Here is a 14329-nt window from a genome sequence, read left to right as displayed (position 1 = left end):
TCTGGTCAAGTCCCTTCTTCAGACAAAATCTGCAGTTCCTTCCTACACTATCATATGAGCTCAAACTGCAACAGATAAAGAGCGATACATTTTGAACAATAGTCCAGTCAGAGCTCATTGCATGGTTCTAGTGCCCCTGCTCTCACAGGAGAAACTTCTAATCTAACATTTCATTCGGTCTCCAAGAATGAATAGCTATGTTTTTTTATACGCAACCTTTAAGTGAAATGCAACCCTTAACATATGCATTGCAAATATTAATGAAGTGCTTTGTTTTAACACAGATGTAAAAATCAACAGAGCTGGAAGATGAAGCACATTTTTTTCTCCAAAAGGAAACCAAAAGGGAACAAACTGCCCTTCACACCAAAAGGGCGCATTCATTTCTACATCTGTTTTGCAATGTGGACAAATATTGGCAAGGTATCTTTCATCCTGTCTGCAGCAAACACAGCAATAAAAATTGCATGAGTCATCTACAAACATTCACACAAGATTTCATAGTCCTGTCTGGATAAGATTTCTTTGAGGCTACAGAATAGCAGTGTTAGGCTTCACTGCCTCATCTGCCAAACGGCCACTCAGAACATTCATTGTACATTGACTCAAACTGTTCCTCTCCCCCTGCTCCCCCTCCCCACTTTGCTCCTATCACCCACTTCCCAAATGGTTCACTGTCAAGTAGGGTTGCCAACTTCCTAACTCCAAAATAAGGGACAAAATGTGATGCCACCGCCCGTGCCCCACGTGACCTCACCCAGCCAGCGGCCATGTGCTCCCGCTCCACCAATGGCGGCTGCCCGGGCCGGGAGGCGGGTTGCTACGCAACCTCCGTTAGGCGAACACACTCGGCCCCGCTCCCCGAACACACTCCGTTAGCCTACACTGTCCGGGCCTACAGAGTCCGGGCCTACAGCGGCCCCCGGACCTACAGTGTCTGGGCCTACAGCGCCCCCCCGGACCTAATACAGGACAAGGGCGGTCCCATACAGGACAAACAAATTTAGCCCAAAATAAGGGGTGTCCCGGCTAATACGGGACATTTGGCAATCCTACTGTCAAGTGATCTCCACTGTCCTCCTTGCACAAGTTGCTAAATTGTGTACAAAATCATGAGGGGAATAGAGATGCACAGAGTCTCTTGCCCAGAGTAGAGGAATCAAGAACCAGAGGACATAGATTTAAGGTGAGGGGGAAAAGATTGAATAGGAATCTGAGAGGTAACTTTTTCACGCAAAGGGTGGTAAGTGTTTGGAACGAGCTGCCGGGGGAGGTAGTTGAGGCAGGTACTACCGCAACGTTTAAGAAATATTTAGACAGGTACATGGATGTTTAGGGGGATATGGGCCAAATGCAGGCAGGTGGGACTAGTGTAGATGGGACACGTTGGCTGTTGTAGGCAAGTTTGGCCAAAGGGCCTGTTCCGCATTGGGAGACTCTATGACTCAATGAGATTATTTGGAATTGAGCAAAAGACAAAGTGCTGGAACAACTCAGCTGGTCAGGCAGCATCTGGGGAGGGAATGGACAGGTGGCATTTTGGGCCGGGACCCTTCTTCAGACTGATTGGAGTGGTGGGGGGTGAAAAGCCGGAAAAGAGAGATGATGGGTAGGAGAAAACCTGGCAAGTGATAGGTAGAGACACAAGGAACTTCAGATGCTTAAATGACGCTTAGGGTCAAGACCCTTCTCCAGAGATTCTGCCTGGCCAGCTGAGTTACTCCAGCACTTTGTGTCTTTTTTTAAGTGATAGGTGGACGTAGGTGAGGGGAGGGGGGTTTGATTGGGAGATAGCTGGAGGTGAAAAGGAGACAAAAGGGTGTCAGATAAGGAGAGGGGAGGAGGAGTGAAATGAATAACTGGAGGGAGGGGTGTGGGTGGAAGGGGAAAAGGAGGAGAGGAAAAGGGGGGTATCAAAGGGAAATGGAATATTCATAAATGTAATAGATGACATTAGGTTATCTTCTAACCTAAGAAGATAAGGTCATCTTATCACCTTATCTTAAGATAGAATAGGTTCATTCTTAAGATATAGTAGGGATATACGGTGGTGCAGTAGTAGAGTTGCTGCCTTACAGCGCTTGCAGCGCCAGAGACCCGGGTTCGATCTTGACTACGGGTGCTATATGGAGTTTGTACGTTCTCACTGTGACCGCGTGGGTTTTCTCCGAGATCTTCGGTTTCCTCCCACACTCCAAAGACGTACAGGTTTGTAGGTTAATTGGCTAGGTATAAGTGTAAATTGTCGATAGTGTGTGTAGGATAGTGTCAGTGTGTGAGGATCGTTGGTTGGTGGGACTCGTTGGGCCGAAGGGGCCTGTTTCCGCGCTGTATCTCTAAACTAAACTAAACTAAACTATTCCCACAAGCAGTACCTCGTGACAGAGCAATATTGCAAGATAGGTGAGGAAGAGTTTTCCACTTTGTTGGGAATGGTCCGTATCATGGAAGCTATTTAAGTTTAAAATTTAAACATAACTCATACACAAACCATGGAAATGCATTCCAAGAATTTGAAAATATGATTCATGTTTCTGGGCGGATTATTTGGAAAAAAAAACTGCTTCAAAAATATCACAATGAAACAACTTATTTTTTCAAAGTGTATGTTAAATTTTAAAAGGGGGTTGTGGCTCAGTGGCAGAGCATTTGACTGCAGATCATGAGATGCCCCCTCGTTTTTCTGAGAGTGATTGGGTTAACATATGATGAACGTTTGACTGCACTGGGCCTGTGCTCGCTGGAGATTAGAAGGATGAGGAGGTGACCTTATTGAAACTTACCGAATAATGAAATGCCTTGATAGAGTGAATGTGGAAAGCATGTTTCCACTCGTGGGAGAGTCTAGGACCAGAGGCCATAGACTCAGAATAAGAGGATGTACCTTTACAAAGGAGATGAGGAGGAATTCCTTTAGTCAGAGGATGGTGAATCTGTAGAATTCATTGCCACAGACGGCTGTGGAGGCCCAAGTCAACGGATATTTTTATATCAGTCTGAAGAAGGGTCTCGACCCGAAACGTCACCCATTCCTTCTCTCCTGAGATGCTGCCTGACCTGCTGAGTTACTCCAGCATTTTGTGAATAAATACCTTCGATATTTTTAAGGTGGAGATTGACAGATTCTTGATTAATACGGGTGTCAGGGGTTATGGGGAGAGGGCAGGAGAATGGGGTTGAGAGGGAAAGATAGATTAGCCATGATTGAATGGCGGAGTAGACTTGATGGGCCGAATGGCCTAATTTTCTCACAGAACTTATGAAATATCAGGCATCGTCCATGACCTGTTTAGAATCTATTAAAATTGTAGGAATTTCAAGTGTAAGTTTCTTTGCACTGGGGATGCAGCTATAATAATAAGCTGAAATGTGTTTAATCAAGAAGGTGTCACATAATGAAGGAAATTCATCTTCACATGATTGTGTGCATGAAACATTTGTGCCTAAGTTTGCTGCTTAGTATTTGTTTGACAGAGCAGCTGTGCATGCCTTGGAAGGAGCAAATGAAATAGAGATGCCTAATGCACTGATTTTGTGCTCTCTGCCAGTCAGTAAGTCACATTACAAATTTGCCACCTAATTGGCACAATTGTCTAATTACTCAAAAGTACCTAGTGACACAGTGGCGCAGCGGCACTTACAGCACCAGAGACATTAGTTTGAACCTGACTACAGGTGCTGTCTGTACAGAGTTTGTACGTTCTCCCCGTGACCGCGTAGGTATTCTCCGGGTGCACCGATTTCTTCCTACAATCTAAAGACATGCAGGTTTGTAGGTAAATTGGCATCGGTAAAATTATAAATTGTCCCTAGCACGTAGGACAGTGCTAGTGTAGAGGGTGATGGCAGGTCGGCGTGGAATTGGTGGGCCGAAGGGCCTGTTTCCACACTGTATCTCCAAAGTAAAGTAAAGGAGACAGAAATATATAGGCAAGATTTTGGTCACATTTGGTGCTATGGTACAGAGCACGTTAAAAAGACAAACCTCTATAGTACTTCTACAGTGATATTTACAGTAATAGACCTTTGATGTTTACAGTAATAGACCTTTTACAGTAATAGACCCAATATGGCCAGCTGCAGCTGAGACTTTGAAAATGGCAATGTAAAATCTCATAACACAGCCCACAAAATCATATCCAATATAACTAAGGCCCCATTGAACTGGTTGGATTTTTTTTTAACCTGGTAGGTTAGCTCCCGGTAGGACTTTAGAACGATGTAGGGGGAACCTCATTGAAACTTACCGAACAGTGAAAGGCCTGGATAGAGTGAACGTGGAGAGGATGTTTCCACTGGTGGGAGGGTCTCGGACCAGAGGCCATAGCCTCAGAATAAAACGTTGTACCTTCAGAATGGAGATGAGGAGGAATTTCCATAAGCAGAGGGTATTGAATCTGTGGAATTTATCGCCACAGACAGTGGCGGCCAAGACACTGGGTATTTTTTAAATGGAGATTGACAGATTCTTGATTGTTAAGTGTGTCCAAAGTTACGATGAAAAGGCAGGAGAATGGGATTGAAAGGAAAACATAGTTTAGCCATGATCGAGTGGTGTAGAGTCGAAGGGCTGAAATGCCTAAATCTGGTTCTTTGTCTTATGGTCCAGTAAAAAAATTCAGAGGATGTAATCCTGATCTAAGACACATAGCATGAACCCCACAGAATCAATGGATGCTGATCCCACAGGATGAGTAGAAAGTATTTTAACAGGATGCTTCACAGCTTGGTTTGGGAACGTGGTTTGGGCGGCATGGTGGCACAGTGGTAGAGTTGCCGCCAGAGACCCGGGTTCGATCCTGACTATGGGTGCTGTCTGTCAGGAGTTTGTACATTCTCCCTGTGACCTGTGTGGGTTTTCTCCGAGATCTTTGGTCTCCTTCCACACTTCAAAGACGTACAAGTTTATTGGTTAATTGGCTTGGTATAAATGTAAATTGTCCCCAGTGTGTTTAGGATAGTGTTAGTGTTCGGGGATCGCTGGTCAGCGCGGACTTGTTGGGCCGAAGGACCTGTTTCCACGCTGTATCTCTAAACTAAACAAAACTCAACTAAACAGCTCCATCCATGACCAAAAGAAATTGCAGAGAGTTGTGGACGTAGCCCAGAGCATCACACAAACCAGCCTCCCTTCTACTGACTCCATCTGCACTTCACGCTGCCTCGGCAAGGCCAACAGCATAATCAAGGACCTGTCTCACCCCAGTCACTCCCTCTTCTCCTTTCACCCATCAGGCAAGAGGTACAGAAGTGCGAAAATGGACACCTCCAGATTCAGGGACAGTTTCTTCTCAGCTGTTATCAGGCAACTGAACTGTCCTCTCACCAGCTAGATGGATAACCTCCCATCTACCCCATTGGAGATCTTCGAACTAACTTTAATTGGACGTTATCTCGCATTAAACAGCATACCCTTTATCCTGTGTCTGTGCACTGCGGCAGCTTGATTGTAGTCATGTTTCAGCCTTTCGCTGACATGATAGCACGCAACAAAAAACTTTTCATTGTACCTCGGTGCATGTGACAATAATGCACTAACCTGATCTGAAGAAGGGTACCACTCAACCTTTTTCTCCATAGATGCAGCCTGACCCGCTGAGTAACTCCAGCACTTTGTGTCTATCTAAACTAAACTAATGGTTAGTTGTAGACATTTCCCTCACCTGGCCCAAACCCATTCTAAGGCCACTTTCAGTATTTTACTCTTTACTTATTTAGTTTAGTCTATTGTCATTCTGATATACTGTGTAATCTGGCGAGGCCAGTATTAACTCATGATCCGTATCCTCAGAGTGTTGTGGCACAGCGGTAGAGTTGCGGCCTTCCAGCACCAGAGACCCAGGTACGATCTGAACCTCGGGTGTTTGTCCGTTCTCCCTGTGACCATGTGGGTTTTCTCGGGGTGCTCTGGTTTCCTTCCTTCTCGGGGTGTTCTGGTTTCCTCCTTTCCTTTTTCCTTCCTCCCGCACCCTTCTTTAGAAGGATGAGAGGGGATCTTATCGAAACATGTAAGATTATTAAGGGGTTGGACACGTTAGAGGCAGGAAACATGTTCCCAATGTTGGGGAAGTCCAGAACCAGGGTCCACAGTTTAAGAATAAGGGGTAGGCCATTTAGAACGGAGATGAGGAAAAGCTTTTTCAGTCAGAGAGTTGTAAATCTGTGGAACTCACTGCCTCAGAAGGCAGTGGAGACCAAGTCTCTGAATGCATTCAAGAGAGAACTAGATAGAGCTCTTAAGGATAGCGGAGTCAGGGGGTACGGGGAGAAGGCAGGAACGGGGTACTGATTGAGAATGATCAGCCATGATCACATTGAATGGTGGTGCTGGCTCGAAGGGCCGAATGGCCTACTCCTGTACCTATTGTCTATTATCCTCCCGCACTCCAAAGACGTGCAGGTTTGTAAGTTAATTGGCTTCGGAAAAATTTGTAAATTCTCCACAGTGTGTAGGATAGTGCTAGTACACGGGGTGATCGCTGGTCGGCACCGACTTGGTGGGCCGAAGGGCCTGATTCCTCTCTGTATCTCTAAAATCTAAAAGTCTAAAGTCTATATCATGCCTCTCAAGTGAATCTACCTATATGGCTTAATTGGACAATACATCCTCTTGTCTAGGATGTCCTCTCTGTGCACCCCGCCATCATGTCCTCCCTAATCAGTAGTGAGACTTCCTCTCCTCCTCCTCTCCCTCCCTCACATCTGCAACTTCCATATTCCATGACGGCACAGTTGCACAGCAGTAGAGTTGCTGCCTTACAGCGTCTGAGACCTGTGTTCGATCCTGACTACTGGTACCATCGATGTGGAGATTGTACGTTCTCCCTGTGTCTGCATGGGCTTTTTCCGGGTTCTCCGGTTTCATCCCACATTATAAAGATATACAGGTTTTGTAGGTTAATTGGCTTCGGTAAAAATTGTCAATCGTCCCTCGTGTGTAGGATACTAGTTACGAACGGGGTGATCGTTGGTTGGCACGGACTTGGTGGGACGAAGGGCCTGTTTCCGCGCTGTATCTCTAAAGAAAAGTAAACATCCTACCAACAACTAGAGAGTGGTCCTGAGCTACTATCTACTGCATTTGAGATTCTCGGACTATCTTTGATTGGATTACTGAACTTAATCTTGCACTAGATGTTATTCAGATTCTTGCCTTTATCGTGCATCTCTGTAACCTGTGGATGGCACGATTGTAATCATATATTGTCTTTCTGCTGAGTGGTTAGCACGCAACAAAAGCTTTTCACTGTACCTCGGTACAAGTGACAGTAAACTAAACTAAACTCAACACTCCTTCCTTTCGCTCAACCACATTACAGTAAAGGTTTATTTGCAGAACAACGCACTTACTATTTACATGTTGAGTCTCTAATCCTTTGGTGTAAATCTGAATGTTCCAGACGGTCTAAGAAATGACTACTTTGTGTGAGAAGCAGGCACACTATATGACTGTCGTCCAAGAGATAGACAATTCAAACATACACACAGACAGAGAGAAAACATGTCCTAGACTCAAGAGTCCATAAAAACAGTGGTTTGTTTAGCAAGTGTATCAAAGGTTAGTCATGCAGATGAGGCGTGTATCAGCCATGATCTAATTGTTAGCTGGTCTAGGTTTAGGGAGTTGATTACCCTTGTTTCTAACATTGTTTCCGACAATGAAATGAGGTAGGAAACCGGAGCATTCAGAGAAAACCCATGCAGTCACAGGGTGAACATACAAACTCCGTACTGACAGTGCCCGCAGTCTGGATCGAACCTAGGTGTCTGGCGCTGTAAGGCAGCAAGTCTACCGCTGTACCACCGTGCTACCTTTCGGGTCTGTCAATCTAAACTAAACACTGATGAAATTTCTGTTGGAGTCCAAATCTTGGGTGGAGAATAGACGAAAGGAATTGCAGATGCTGGAATCAAAGTGCTGAGGTAACCCAGCTGTTATCAGGCAACTGAACCTTCCTAACACAACTGAGCTACTATCATCTACCTCATTGAAGGTTCTTGGACTATCCTTAATAGGCCTTACTGGACTTTATCTTGCACTAAAAGTTATTCATGTTATTCTCTTTACCATGTATCTGTATACTGTGAATGGCTCGATTGCAATCATGGATTGTCTTTCCACTGACTGGTTAGTAGGCAACAAAAGCATTTCACTGTACCTCAGTACACGTAACTAAACTAACTGTACCTCAGTACACTAAACTAAACTAACTCAGTGAGTAAGGCAGCATCTGTGGAGTGACTTGATAGGGGTCCGCCATGTCTTCCAGAGATGTTTCCTGACCGGCTGAGTCACTTTATGTTCTATTGGACAGTCTTAGCTTTCAAATGTTAAGGACTTCACAAAAACACTCAACAAATTTTTTAAAGCAATATGACCCAAAAAAAGGCTGCAAGCTGTCTGGTAATTAATAATAAGACTGTATTTCAAGATTATCATTAGATTGTTAGTGGAGATTTCTACATTTATTAACGACATATGGATATTACTGACAAGGTCATTCTTAATTAGTATTAGTATTGGTTTATTATTGCCACATGTACCGAGAAACAGTTTAAGCCTTTTGTTTGCTTGCTATTGAAGTAAAGGGCCTGTCCCACTTAGGCGATTTTTTAGGCGACTGCCGGCGACTGTCAAAGTCGTAGCAGATCGGCAAAATTTTCTTTTACCCGACGACAATGACCACGACAATGCCGAGTCAGGTCGAGATTACAGCGTCTTCGGAAACATCGCGAAATTCCAACGCTGTCAATGCTTCGCCGGCGTCCTAATTTTCGCTGAAATCACTGACAAGTCGGTAAGTACTTGAGAGTTTTGAAATATAACATCTTGGCCGGGTTACTTGAAAACCAAGCTTCACGGTAACAAGGCATAAACTGGATTGACTTCCAGTTTACTAAGAGCAGTATTAAGAAATTTAATTTTAAACGTGGTTAAATAGATTTTTGTGAAATGTGTGTGGGCATTCTTTGAAAATGTACGGGAGATGCATATCTCATTTCTGGGTTGCATATCTGGGTTGGGAGCCTACTTTAAATATAATCGCTGATGGCCATAAACATCGCGAAAATTCCCACGCTTACCTGACCGTCAAATTGTCGCCTCCAATCTACCTGTCAAATGTCCTGACGGTAAATAAATTGGTTAAACACAAGTATTTGATGGTATCTTCAAATGACTTTACTTAATTTAATATTACGTGCTTCTAAATGCATCTAAGACAACCTAGCAGACCTGGGGACAGCATGCGACAGCGCCCGCAATAAGCAACGATACCTGGCGACAAGCCAGCTGTCGCCGAGAAATTTCAATCCGGTTGATTTCTCAGCGACGCGCCGAGATCCACTACGATTCTTTGACGACTCCTCACGATCATGCCCGCGACACCCTGGCGAACTGTCGGCGACAGCCTAGTCGCTGGCAGTCGCCTTAAAATCGCCTAAGTGGGACAGGCACTTAAATCAGATAATACTATAGATGAATACAATCAAGCCATACGCAAAGTATAACAGGTGGAGCAAAGAGAAAAATACCAGGGTACAGAATACACTTTTCAGTAGTGTAGCATTAAGTTCCAGAGAAAAAGATCAATGCCCCCAATGAGGTAGGTTGGAAGATTGGAACTACACTCTAGCCTTTGGGTGAACCATTCAGAAGTCTGATAACAGAAGGGAAGAAGCCTCTGACTTTCCCTCTGAATTGATCAGCACAGGCTCAGAATAAAAGGACGTACCTTTAGAATGGAGATGAGGAGGAATTATATGTTTGAAAAAAAGAGGGTAAGGACAAATGTGAAAGATAGATGTGTGACTGTTAAAGGGGTCAATTTATGAAATAGTTGCAACAATGAATTTTAAAAAGTGTAGTAATATGTATAAATTCAAGAAAATGTTTAAAAACATTATATTTGAAAGATACAAAATATGTGATCAGCACTGAGAAATGAATGACATGACAGAAATGATGTTTCTTGATTATATTTGTGTTTCTTTCTATGTTTTGTTTATCTGCTTCTGACTTACGATCTGTTTTTTTTATGTAGGAAAATAACTGCAGATGCTGGTACAAATCGAGGGCATCACAAAATGCTGGAGTAACTCAGCGGGTCAGGCAGCATCTCTGGAGAGAAGAAATGGGTGACGTTTCGGGTCGAGACCCTTCTTCAGACTGGCCTATCGTCTATGGTCTAAAATTCTATGGTCTATTCAATGTCAGTCTGAAGAAGGGCCTCGACCCGAAATATCACCCATTTCTTCTCTCCATAGATGCTGCCTGACCCGCTAATTTACCAGCATTTTGTGATGCCTTTGTGTTTTTTTTATTATATTTTGTTTTATTGTTTTGTTTCACTGTTATTTTGGCTAGTTAGGGTAATGCTTTGTTAAGTATTAAGGGTAGGCACAATAAGCTCTGGCTTCTGCCGACACCTTTTCTTTTCGTCAGAGAATATCATGTGTGATTATAGACAATAGACAATAGGTGCAAGAGTAGCCCATTCGGCCCTTCCAGCCAACACCGCCATTCAATGTGATCATGGATGATCATTCTCAATCAGTACCCCATTCCTGCCTTCTCCCCATACCTCCTGACTCCGCTATTCTTAAGAGCTCTATCTAGCTCTCTCTTGAATGCATTCAGAGAATTGGCCTCCACTGCCTTCTGAGGCAGAGAATTCCACAGATTCACAACTCCTTGACTGAAAAAGTTTTTCCTCATCTCCGTTCTAAATGGCCTACCCCTTATTCTTAAACTGTGGCCCCTTGTTCTGGACTCCCCCAACATTTGGAACATGTTTCCTGCCTCTAACGTGTCCAACCCCTTAATAATCTTATACGTTTTGATAAGATCCCCTCTCATCCTTCTAAATTCCAGTGTATACAAGCCTAGTCGCTCCAGTCTTTCAACATATGACAGTCCCGCCATTCCGGGAATTAACCTAGTAAACCTACACTGCACGCCCTCAATAGCAAGAATATCCTTCCTCAAGAATATCCTTCCTTATATTGTTTTATTTTTGATATAATGATTTTGTACTATTTAACTTTCACAACTGTATGGTCAATCTGTTGTATTGTATTGACTGGAAAATAAAAAATAAAAATAAATAAAATTAATATAAAATAAAATAAAATAAAATTTGTTTAGCCAGAGGGTGGTGAATCTGTGGAATTAATTGCCACAGATGGCTGTGGAGGCAGTCATTCTTGTTAAGTACAGGCGTCAAAAGTACAGGGAGAAGGCAGAAGAATGGGGGTGAGAAGAAAAAACAGATCAGCTATGATTGAATGGCAGAGTGGATTTGATGGGCTGAATAGCATAATTCTGCTCCTACATCTTTTGGTCTTATGGATATAGGTCATGTGCAGGCAGATAAGAGATGGTCTTAACCGCCATGGTGGGCTGAACGGCCTTTTCCTGCGCTTTTCTGTTCTATAGTGCATTCAATGTTAAATTCTACATTTGTCACAGTGGAATATGAGTCGATCACTGGATGCAAGTGCAGTATTTTGCCTTTGCAACCTTGTTAGTGCCGCACTTGCAGGAAAGTATAACAAGTTCCCTCAGCTGCAGATAATTCAGTGGCACAGTGTCCCATTGACCCGCGGCCCTGTGATTGTGTGGGAGACAGACAACCAGTCTGTGTTGCGCCTGCTGCTTACTTTACATTCTAGCTGTGTGGGCAAAAGACACTTCAAACCAAGAAAGAGCGATTCAGCAGAAAATATTAAAATCAATCGCAGCTAAATAACAATGGCTTTCACAGCGTGTTATTATCATTTCCCTTACAGGTTATTAACTATCAACTCCTGAGGTATTTTTGCCCACAAACACAATCCTGACTTTCTGCTCTTTTTGTTTCTTGAATCGTGAAAGTCGATGTTTGAAAGCAAAAGTTTATTTTCTGGAACCATGGCGTAAATAAATGTTACTGTTTAGTTTGGTTACTATTATTGTTTGCTTGTTTTGATGTGTATGTAAGTGTGAGTCCATATACACACAAGGCGATAGGTTCTTGATTAGAAAGGGTGTCAAAGATTATGAGGAGAAGGCAGGAGAATGGGATTGAGAGGGCAAAATAGATCAACCACGATTGAATGGCAGAGCAGACTCGATACACACACACACACACACACACACATACATACACATTAAAAAAACCCTAATATGGATGTGGGTGCATGGAACAAGCTGCTAGAGGAGGCAGTTGAGGCATGGACTATTGCAACATTTAAGAAACAGTTAACAGGTACATGGATAGGACAGGTTTGGAAGGATATGGGCCATACGCAGGCAGGTGGAACTAGTGTAGCTGGGACATCTTGGGCAGTGAGGGCCTCTTTCCATGCTGTATGACTCTATGACTAATAATAATAACCAAACTAAAAAGTAAAATTTCTTTATGCCACTGTCCCAGAAAAAATATATATACACGCAGAATTAATGAGAAAAAAAGTTGTGTGTGTGTGTATATATATATATATATGTATGTATGTATGTATGTATGTATGTATGTATGTATGTATGTATGTATGTATGTATGTATGTATGTATGTATGTATGTATGTATGTATGCGCGTGTGTGTGTATATGTATATATGTATGTGTGTATGTGTATGTATGCGTATGTATATATGTGTGTATGTATGTGTGTGTGTGTATGTATACGTGTGTATGTATATATGTGTATATGTATATGTGTATATGTGTATGTGGAATGTATATGTGTATATGTAATGTATATGTGTATATGTATATGTCCATATGCATATGCATATGTATATGTATATATGTATGTATGTATGTATATATGTATGTATGCATGTATGTATGTATGTATGTATGTATGTATGTATGTATGTATGTATGTATGTATGTATGTATGTATGTATGTATGTATGTATGTATGTATGTATGTATGCATATGTAGACATTTTTCTTGTTCATTATATTGTTTAGAGTAATATGTTTACATATTCTGTTGTGCTGCTGCGAGTATGAATTGCATTGCTCTGTCTGGGACATATGAAAATAAAACACTCTTAACCCATGGTTTTAAACTGATCTCACTGGCACTTTAAAGGGCAGGGGGGATACCTACTGGCATTTCACTTCCTCTAGAAAGAAAACCAGTGTTTCTGCTGTCCAAACATACAGATAATAACCTGGGGATGGGATTTTCTTTGGGAGTTTCACCCACTTGGAAAGTGAATTCCGTGATGCAAAATCTAGTGGGATTGAATGGAGCAAACTCCTAACCTGGTGTTTTGCACGTGTAATTCATAACAGGTCTGAATCTGCTCAAGCCTTCACCGACCGCCATCAATCTCCTTGAACCCAAACACATCTTGGCTCTGTCCTCACAATAAAGGGCCTTATACGCGAATTTCCTGCAGTAAAGCTGGTTCAAAACAGATGTAAAGCTTGAAAAGTGCAGCAGAAAAAAAAGTATCGTTTTATGGTGTTTGAATATGACTTCATTGACGCTATTTTAAGGTAAGTGGCAAAAACAGCCAGAAGTGAGATCAGGAGATGGCTTTTTTTACGGACTGAGTGTACGGTCTGGGTGGCTGGTGGAAGCAGGTTCAGGAATGGTTTTTAAAAGGAAATTGAATGAATGTTTGAAGATGAAATTTTTTTCTCAGGTTCAGGGCAGTGGAACTAATTGGATAGCTCTGTCAAAAAAAGTCCCGCAAGTACCATGAGCCAAATGTCCCACTCCAGTGCTGCGTCAATCTATGAATCCGTGATCCCCTTGTGTTCCCGCTGAGATTGTGTCATTGATAGACAATAGACAATAGGTGCAGGAGGAGGCCATTCGGCCCTTCGAGCCAGCACCGCCATTCAATGTGATCATGGCTGATCATTCTCAATCAGTACCCCATTCCTGCCTTCTCCCCATACCCCCTGATTCCGCTATCCTTAAGAGCTCTATCTAGCTCTCACTTGAATGCGTTCAGAGAATTGGCCTCCACTGTCTTCTCAGGCAGAGAATTCCATAGATTTACAACTCTCTGACTGAAAAAGTTTTTCCTCATCTCAGTTCTAAATGGCCTACCCCTTATTCTTAAACTGTGGCCCCTTGTTCTGGACTCCCCCAACATTGGGAACATGTTTCCTGCCTCTAACGTGTCCAACCCCTTAATAATCTTATACGTTTCGATAAGATCTCCTCTCATCCTTCTAAATTCCAGTGTATACAAGCCTAGTCGATTCAGTCTTTCAACATACGACAGTCCCGCCATTCCGGGAATTAACCTAATTGATGTTTGATAACATGAGAATATAAGAAAAGGAGGCTAGTAAATGCCATTCGGCCCATTGAACCTG

At 42.8% G+C, this 14329-nt stretch overlaps 1 protein-coding gene across 1 annotated transcript in view; it reads right to left on the bottom strand.

Moving 5' to 3' along the window:
• Positions 1 to 14329, bottom strand: part of LOC144593200 (piezo-type mechanosensitive ion channel component 2-like) — a 482240-nt gene that overhangs the window by 167165 nt on the left and 300746 nt on the right. The window lies entirely within an intron of this gene.

This window comes from Rhinoraja longicauda, chromosome 4, assembly GCF_053455715.1.
Source record: "Rhinoraja longicauda isolate Sanriku21f chromosome 4, sRhiLon1.1, whole genome shotgun sequence".
Taxonomy (NCBI): Eukaryota; Metazoa; Chordata; class Chondrichthyes; order Rajiformes; family Arhynchobatidae; genus Rhinoraja; species Rhinoraja longicauda.
The sequence above is the reverse complement of the archived record's forward strand: the minus strand, read 5'-3'. Positions and strand labels throughout refer to the sequence as shown.